Here is a 10,112-nt window from a genome sequence, read left to right as displayed (position 1 = left end):
AAGTTGCTAAAAGAACTGGGTGTGGATGCTTAGAGATTCGCTATTTCTTGGATTGGTACCATAAGTGGCATCTGCATGGAGGTCTTTCGGAGTCTTTATTTGAAGAGAGTTGTTTATGATTCAGGTTTTGATCTTCATGCCGAAGTGGAAGCCATTTGATGTTTGCCTGCTAAACTTTGTTGGTTAATAAAGAATTTAGAGCTTCTTACTATGGGAAGTTGCTATCAGAATTGGCTTGGAATGGGTGTATCCACTGCAGATGGAAGTCTCAGAATCAAAGTTTTGCGAGGTTGAGATCTTATTGCAGTTGATTTTGCTGGTTTTTTTTTTGGCCGGGAAAGTTGATTTTGCTGTTAGTATGATAGATGTTGTAGTCGAAACCAAATTTGAAATTGTTTCTGCGGTGAAGAACAAGGTCTCCAGAGTCTTGTGATGTGGATTTGATATTGTGCTCTATTTGGGATATCGAAGCTCGATTGATGTTCCTTGAGCTTGTAATAAAGGATCACCTCTCATGAACATGCGGTTTTGCATACCAATTGACAATCTATTTTGCAAGACAAATGCACAATAATTTGTCACGTCCCTTGTCATTAATTGGAGCAGTCTTCATGTACTCAGATTGCTTATCTTCCCGGTTGCACTCTGATCAGTTTAGCCTGGTGCACTTCCTGTTCTTAGACATTTCTTGACTTGTCTTGATACTCAGATTGTCCGTGTCTTTTTCTCTTTTTTCCCCGTGAAATGTTATTTGTCGAAATTTTGTCACGGCTTGCATTATATTGAATTGGATGTAAAGTGTACTGGCTGTAGGAGGTCTAAAATCAGTTCACTCATTTGGCATCAGCTAAAAACGTGCACCATTTCAGCAAAATGGCAGCACTGAAAGGGAATGAATGCTACGGGACGAAAAAAGGAAACACTATCAGCAGAGGAGCTCAGCCGATGTTCTCCAGATTCAGAATATCTTTTTCTTTTTAATATTCAGCAAAAGTGGGACGAAATTAATTGCTACCTGAAGTTCAAACAGTATAAGTCCTTACTTTTATGATTTATTATTGAGATTTTATCCCATTACTTGATGAAAGACTCGCAATAATGAGTATCTGGGAGGATATGGATGACTACATTTGATGACGAATTAAAATTTTACATTGTTTCATATACTCTGTAAATGCGTTTTTTGTCATACATTTTCTCCCACTGTAGGTCACGGAAAAACATCAATCTCAGAGAGTGATCGCCTAACTACAAAATCAGTTTTTACCAATTTGATCTCAAGAGCTCAATTTGATGATTGATACATAAGGAAGATGGCCCAATTCGGTTACAAGTAGACGCAGCACTTCGGTACTACTACTAATACACACTTTATGTGGCTGATGATGTTAGATGCCTTTTAGTTGGAATGAAAGAGTACAAAAGGAAAACTAATATTGAGTTTGACAAACAAAGATCTGTAAACTTTGGGGTATTATGAGTACGTGGTTCGCTGAGGTTAGTTGGTTGGTACTGGTAGATAAGATTTCATTTCATTCACTGGCAGGATACGGTTATTGTTCCACTGGTCGTGATGAAAATGCTGAAACATTTTAAGGAGTTTCTGAAAAAAAAAACAAAATGATCAAAGTACCAGGAGCTCGATGTTTCTTGGATTTCTCCAAATGCTGACAATGCTTCCCTTGAAAGGTAAAGGATATTCGGATATTTTATCCCACATTGGCCCGATTACATTCAACAGAAGCTTCGCAAAGCTGAAACTATCCGCAGCTTCAAAAGGTTTCTGAAATAATGATGTCTAGCCAACTAGTTTGATATAGTGCCCAATAATTTAGACGATAGTATTTCAAATTATTATCATTATTGGCACTTAAATGGAGGTCTTTTGGGTCTTTATGCGAGGAGAGTTGTTTGTGATTTTCAGGTTTGGATCTTCATGGTACAGCGGAAGCTGTTACTTATGAATTTGAATGGGTGTGGCCTTCTGTCATCGGCGCGGATCCTTTCAAATTAATGCTGCCAGTGATGATTCTATTGTCCGGCACAGCTTCCTTAAATGGACTCTTTATCTACTGCTGATGCTTGGAAGAATGTTAGAAGCAGGAGCTTTGAATTTGCTTGGCACAGACTTGGTTAGTGATCCTCAATACACTCCTTACTTACAATCATATGAGCAAGTGGTAATTCTCACTCCTATATGTTATACTGACTGGTTTTCCCTCTTTGATTCATCAGTAAAGCCATTCAATGTATTGCCTACTAAACTTTGTTGGGTTGATGAAGAACTTCGGCTCCGTTCGTCTCATGAAAAACAACTTTCAGGAAAACGTTTTTCGGATTTTCTGGCATTCGTTTCTCATAAAATAAACTAGTCATGAAAAACATTTTCCACTAATGGAAAAAAAACACATTCAAAAGTGAGGAAAATGTTTTCCACTTTCCATATCTTCTTTCACAAAACACACTTTACTTTTATTTTTTATTTTAAAAAAATTCGAATTTTTAAGTATTTTTTAATTTTTTAATCCTTTTCTTTTTCTGGCAAGGCGAGACTACTCTTGGCCTCACCGAAGGCTTGGCGAGCTCGAGCCTTGCCTGGCCGGCCTCGAGCGAGGCCGAGAGTAGCCTCGCCTCGCCGGCCTTGGGCAAGGCCAGGCTCGAGCTCGCTGGCCTTGGGCGAGCGAGGCCGAGCCTTGCCTGTGGCCGGTCGCTAGCCGTCGCCGTGGCAGGCGACCGGCAAAGGAAGAAATAAAAGAATAAAAAAGAAGAGAAAAAGAAAAGAAAAGAAAAGAAATATTAAAAATTGTTCAAAAATTCAAAAATAAAAAATCATTAATTTAAAAAAAAAATAAAAAAAAATTATCACAAGGAGTGCAAGGAGGAAAATCAAATCAGATTTTCCATACCGAACGACGGAAAATATTTTACAATTCATTTTCAAGTCTCATCCGAATACCGGAAAATATTATCATTTTCCTAAAAAATGACTTTCCGAAAAACATTTTCCAGAAACGTCACGTTTTCCGCAAAACGAACGGAGCCTTAAGCTTTATTTGTTTTGCGAAAAATAAATGATTTAGAAAATATTTATCTAAAATAATTATTTATATCGCTTGAAATAATTAGTCAATGAAAAATATTATTATTATTATTATTATTAATTTATATTTAAATATTTTCATGGATGATAAAAATATGTTTTTAGCCAATTCCTCTCGCAAAAGGTTGAGTGTTCGAATCCCGGGTGCCGCAGGGTGACTTAACCGGTGCACGTGTGTGGTGGCTAGCACGTGTCGCCCCCAGGATTTACCTTCCGGCTGTCGGCCGTGCGGGGGTTCCCTGGGTCATAAAAAGAAAAAAACAAGGAAAAGCACTTTGCAAGTATGAAACAATAACACCTTGCGTGGAAGATGGTCATAACGAAATCGACAGCCCCGACTTATTATGTTATCTTCTTTTTCGCTTTAAAAAAGATGACCGAACCTTTGGCACCTCTGTCTCGTGTTTCTCTCGCCTAGCTCAAAGTTCTGCTCCAACCAAATAATACCCTAATTGAGGCTCCACTTATTTCGCGAAAATTGAACAATTTAAAAATATTTTTTTCAAAAAATGATCGTTTATATCACTTATAAAAATAAATAAACGAAAAATATTTTCACCGTCTACGAAAATGTTTAGACTTAGATTGTTGTCGACAATGAAGTATTTTTCATTGACTAATTATTTCAAACGATACAAATGACCATTTTTAGGAAAATTCGCGAAATAAATGGGACCTCAATCAGCCCATCCGCAAAATTATTGCCAAAAAGATAGTAAAAAGGTCAGATGATGCGACTATAAGAACTGAAGTACAAATCTGTGAAGGGCAATAGTGAAAACATCATTCCGGTTCACAGAAAATGATCAACTAATCACAACATCAATGCCGACCAATTTGATTTCCAGCACCTTGCTACTTATACATGGTCTTTATATGTCTAGTCCAGTTAGGACTCTTTTAAGGACATCTCTTTTTTCCTGCTTTTGTTTTTTTATTACAGCACTTCATATGTACTTTGCTTTTTACCAAGATCACAACTAATCAGTTTTTGTACTACACTGGGAAGTGCACATCGAACTTGTTTTCTTGGCTCAAGATCTGAATTGGACTCATCATACTTATGCATTCTTGGGCAAGTGTTACCTTCATGAGCACGGCCTTGTGCTATGTAGTGATTATTCGGTAATTGAGATGGTGTATTGTGCACGGAGAGAGAGAGAGAGATCGTTTGTTCATCTTAATATGTTAGTGCATTACAGAGTTTACGTAACAGGAAGAGTTTTTACTTAAAATCATAAGACGTTTTGTGATTTTTTTTTTCTAGGTTGAATATAAACTTCATTGTTTTAGAATCCGCTGCTGACCTTTGCAAGAAGGAATTGAGGCAAGACGGTCTTCACCTACATTCAAAGGGTGCAAATTGGGGCAACTTTATTGGTATGGCAATAATGTATTCATCATGCGAGCACAAAGATGGGCCCACATAATGTGCTTCATCTTAATCTTTCATATTGCATGGTCTACATTTGACATGAGGAGACAGTTAAAGGATAGAAAGCTATTTGCAACGGTTCCCTAAGAATAGTCCATCGCTCTGAATTACCAAAGTTTGCAAAAGACTTGACACCTCAGCATTTTGCCTTTTCACAACGTTTATATTAACAAAGCACCACACTTTCCCCTTTTGTTTTTTTATGATAACCCATTAAAAAGAAGGGGTTGAATTGTATTTGGAATAAAAGTGAAGATCTTGAGAGGACTATAGGATCTACATGACTATTTTTCTTAAATTTAGTTATGAAAAAAAGGTCTAGACAGATGCAAGGAAGGGCTATATCAACAAAAGTGATTTTTTGACCAAAAAAAAAAGCAAAAGTGATTTGGAATCATAGAATGAGAGATAAATCCAATAGCAAAACGAAAAAATACCAAGAGATTTGGAAATCATAAAGAAAAAGCAGAAGGGAGATACCTATCCAAGCAAAAACTCGATAGTCTCGTTCTCAATTGATAAATGAAAGCTTTGATGAGGGAGGACTTATGTCAAGTGACAGGACAAGCGCATAAGGTTGTTACTAAAAAAATAAGCTATTAGATGGTAGGAAATATAAAATTTAAAGTAAGTTTGGTGAGCAAGTGAAGCTTTCAATGTGTCGAGTTGCAGAACATAAAATAATATATATAATTTGAGCGCAAAAACAAAATCAAGTATTGGGAAGAGGTATGGGGAAATTGAAAGCTCCAATATATAATACGTTTAAAATTTTACTCATAAAATTTTGTTACGAGAACAAGCAATAGAACACAATAATAAATAGAACAAGAAAATAAATTGTAGATTTACGTGATTTACTCAATGCAATCTACTTCGCAAGAAAAACACCACAAGATACAATGAATATTGTAATACACTTGACTTACTCAAATACTCTCAATGCATTGCATAATTTATCGCGCAATGATCACTCAATCTCATGAAAAATACACAAAATCTTATCACAAGTTGTTGTGGCTTCAAGCACTTGGACTGAGGGCCGGCAAAGGTTGTCGACCAACCATTACCAGCCATAGACAAGGTACAGGACACCCTCGCCGGCCACTGGTGAGGACCGCCACACCCTCGCCCGATCTAGACATTGCAGCCTTGCCTAGACCCTATGAGGGTCGTGGTGCCTCACCTGGCCTTGATTTTGGCGAGGGGCCACATGCCCTCTTTTTGGCTTGGGGAGGGTGTCGCATCCCTCACCGAGCCAATACTGTTATAATATAAAATTTAAAACATGTAAACTTCATGGTCAAGCGATGTGGGATATTTTCAACACTCCCTTTTATGTGCAAACCAGATTAGAAGTGGTAAGTGGAATTTTTCTAACCGAGGTGGACACACATGAAAGGGACAGAATCTACGTCACCTGGCCTTGATCTGGGCGAGGGGCCACATGCCCTCGCTTTGGCTTGGGGAGGGTGTCGCAGCCCTCACCGAGCCAATACTGTTATAATATAAAATTTAAAACATGTAAACTTCATGGTCAAGTGATGTGGGATATTTTCAACACTCCCTTTTATGTGCAAACCAGATTAGAAGTGGTAAGTGGAATTTTTCTAACCGAGGTGGACACACACATGAAAGGGGCAGAATCTGGCTTTAATACCATATTTAAATATTAATCCAAAAACTTAAGCTAATAGGTGGAGAGAGACTACATGTATATAAAGAGTATACAAACTCATTATCAAGCGATCTAGGATATATTCAACAAATACAAAGATTAATGTACTTTTGTTGGCTAATAAAATGCTGAAAGTGAAAATACCTTTATGGGGTAAAGTAGTCACAGCTGTACCAGTTTGGATTTTTTGTGGTAAAAAAATTAATTTTGGATAAATTTATCACAGGTTGTGGCGACCCTCCTGAAGGTACACCACCTAAGGGTTGGCTAATGGATTGTTAAGCCTAAACCTAGCTTGGACTCTCCCAAACCCATACCAATTCGCAACTTAAGTTCAAGTTATTTAACATGCAAATCATTTTCACTTAGGAGCCTCCAGTAATCTATTTTTGGTGGGTCGATTAGAAATCCAAATAAAGTATTTGGATATTTACTTTACTTCTACAAACCAGAGATTCGATAAGTTAGGAGACTTGATTACGCTAGATTACTCTAACGCCCTTTTAGTACCATTTCATTTACTTGAAAACATTTACGTTGGCAGCTTGGATTGATTTTAACCTTGATTACTAACATTTGATTATTAACATGTAAAGAGTGATCATGAGTTTGCGCAATCATTAAAATAACACTAAGCAAGCAAATTGCAAGAAAGTAAATCAATTAAACACACTAGAGCAGTCAAGTGTTTTTTGGGGTTTTCTTTTATCTTGAGATAAAATCTAATCTATATGACATGTGATTTCCTAACATGAAAACTATATGACATGCACATACTATTTTTGATATTTTTATATTAAAATTCAAAATTAATAAATAGCTTAATTAAACTATTAAAAAGAAATAATCATCTAGTCCAGATTCGGGAATAATTTAATACCACCTTAGAAAACTATTTTGAACATGCAATAGTAATTAAACATGTAATACTACCTAAATTATCCTATCTATTAAGGAAAATTCTATTTAGAATCTATTTTAGAATTTATCTAAACATACAATCCTATTTAAACTAAGTAATCTTATCTAGCAATATGTGTCAATCACTCAAAATATGCATGTTAGATATTGATAAACATATATTAGGCAATAAAATATCCAAATCAAATTCTGAAGATATTTTACCTAATTTTGCGGATAATGTTGCTAAATTTGAACTTCGACGGAATAGGCTTGAGGTCGCGGACGACGGGTGACCAGCGGTTCACGGCAAGGTGGATCTCACCGATGGTGCCTCGGCCAAGGGGCGCACAGTCAAGGTTTGCTAAACGGCTCGCAGTGGTTCACGATGTGGCTCGGATGGGACGACGGCAGAGCTTACGATGGTATTCGGCTCGGTGATGCTGGTCTACAGATAAGCCTTCGAGAACCTGTGAAAACACAAACTCGATGGAACCATTAACGGCACGAGATAGCACGGCTGATCGTCAGAGATGAGCTCGTGACTCGGTGGATCACAACAGCAATAGCTCGCGATGTGCAGTAGGTCTTGCGGATCATGATCGAGCAGCAACAGCAAGTCTGGTGTCGTCTCGGTTTGGGCTCGGCAGCAGCGTCATTGTCACAGCGCCAGCAGGAACAGGAACAAGTGCTTCGTCTTCGGCCAGGAAGGAAACAACGGCCATGTTAGACAAGGTCACGTGGCTGCGGTGCAACTGGGAACTGCTTCGTTGTTGTTCGAATTGTTGGTTCTGGCGTCGCTGAAGCAATGAACGTTGATGGCAGTAGCAGCAGGGCGCTACGGCTGGACTTGGTGGACATCGGGCTTGCTGTGTCCGTAAATCTGAGGAAGAAAGAACGTGATGATGTGATGTGAGGGTGAGCTCTTGATGAAGAATCGGCCCGAATGTCCTCTTGGCCGCGAGCTTCTTTCAATTGTGGGCTCTATATATTTTATTCATTTTCACTCACTCACTGATCCACTCCACTCACCCAGCAAAACCACTCGAGCTTCCCCAGGAGAACTCCCTCTATATTCACGTCCCTCTCATCTCTGGCTCCTCAAGAACACGTGTATTCCCCTCAATGGTGAACTTCTCACTTGTCTTTTCTTTTGTTTCTGTGTGTCGCTCTTTTCTCTCTATTATCCCCCTTTCTACTCACGATTTTTCCTCCCTAATTGTGGCCGTGTATTTTCTGTTTGTGCGGCCCCCCTCGACTCCCGGTGGAAGTAAATATATATGGGTGCATGTGAGGGGTTGTGAAGATTGTATCACCGCGATAATGCTGATCTTCTTTCTTTTTGTAAAAATCCTCATATCCACTATTTCCCTTTTTTTTTTACCCTTGAAGAATCTTATCTTGCTTCTAAAATTCCGATCTTATTATTATCACTCATGCTCTTTCTTAAAGAGAAAAGATCCCATCTTGACTTGCTTTGCAAGTTCCACCGAATATGGCTTCATTTTCCTTCAAAATTCGGTGAGTTTCCTTTTCTTTTATTCCAAATCCACCAAATATCTTCCATAGTGTCAGCCCCCTTCAACGTATCTCACCTTGTGTCCCCTTATTCAGCAGAATATAATCTGCCTTACTGCCCTAACACTACAAAAAAACAAGAGTTTTCCAACGAAATTTCCAACGAAAAATTCGGCAAAATTCGTTGGAAAACGAATTTCCAACGAAATTTGCGACGAAAAAAAATTCGTTGGTAATTAGTCGTCGCAAATTTTTCCGACAAAAAATTTAAATTTTCGTTGGAAAAATTCGTGGGAAATATTCGTTGGAAAGTTCGTTGGTAATAATTCGTTGGAAAAAACGTGGCAAAATTCGTTGGTAATTTCCAACGAAATTAGCGACGAAAAAAAATTTGAATTTTCGTTGATAATTTCCGACGAAAATTACTTCGTCGCAAAATTCGTCGCTAAAAATCGTTGGCAAAATTCGTTGCAAAATATTCGTTGCAAAAATCGTCGGAAATCCGCGAAATTTTCCGACAAAAAAATACAATTCTCGTTGATAATTTCCGACGAAAAACAAGTTCGTTGGAAATCCCGAATTTTTCCGACAAACAATTTTCCTTTTTAATTTCCAACGAAAAAAAAATTCGTTGGAAATCCCGCATTTTTCCGACAAATAATTTTCGGTGATAATTTCCAACGAAAAAAAAATTCGTTGGAAATCCCGCATTTTTCCGACAAACAATTTTCGTTGGTAATTTCCGACGAAAAAGAAATTCGTTGGAAATCCCTCATATTTCCGACAAACAATTTTCGTTGTTAATTTCCAACCAAAAAAAATATTCGTTGGAAATCCCCAATTTTTCCGACAAAAAAATTTCGTTGGTAATTTCCGACGAAAAAAAAATTCGTTGGAAATCCCTCATATTTCTGACAAGAAATTACAATTTTCGTTTTTAATTTCCAACGAAAAAAAAAATTCGTTGGAAATCCCGAATTTTTCCTACAAACAATTTTCGTTGGTAATTTCCGACGAAAAAAAAATTCGTTGGAAATCCCTCATATTTCCGACAAACAATTTTCGTTGTTAATTTCCCACGAAAAAAAAATTCTTTGGAAATCCCCAATTTTTCCGACAAAAAATTTTCGTTGGTAATTTCCGACGAAAAAAAAATTCGTTGGAAATCCCTTATATTTCCGACAAGAAATTACAATTTTCGTTTTTAATTTCCAACGACAAGAAAATTCGTTGGAAATCCCGAATATTTCAGACAAGAAATTACAATTTTCGTTTTTAATTTCCAACGAAAAAAAAAATTCGTTGGAAATCCCGCATTTGTCCGACAAACAATTTTCGTTGGTAATTTCCGACGAAAAAACAATTCGTTGGAAATCCCGAATATTTCGGATAAGAAATTACAATTTTCGTTTTTAATTTCCAACGAAAAAATAATTCGTTGGAAATCGTGAATTTTTCTGACAAACAATTTTCGTTGATAA

This window comes from Syzygium oleosum, unplaced genomic scaffold (assembly GCF_021117445.2).
Source record: "Syzygium oleosum isolate NSW1041296 unplaced genomic scaffold, Sole_v2.1 Sole_v2.01, whole genome shotgun sequence".
Lineage (NCBI taxonomy): Eukaryota > Viridiplantae > Streptophyta > Magnoliopsida > Myrtales > Myrtaceae > Syzygium > Syzygium oleosum.
Note: the sequence above shows the minus strand (reverse complement) of the source record.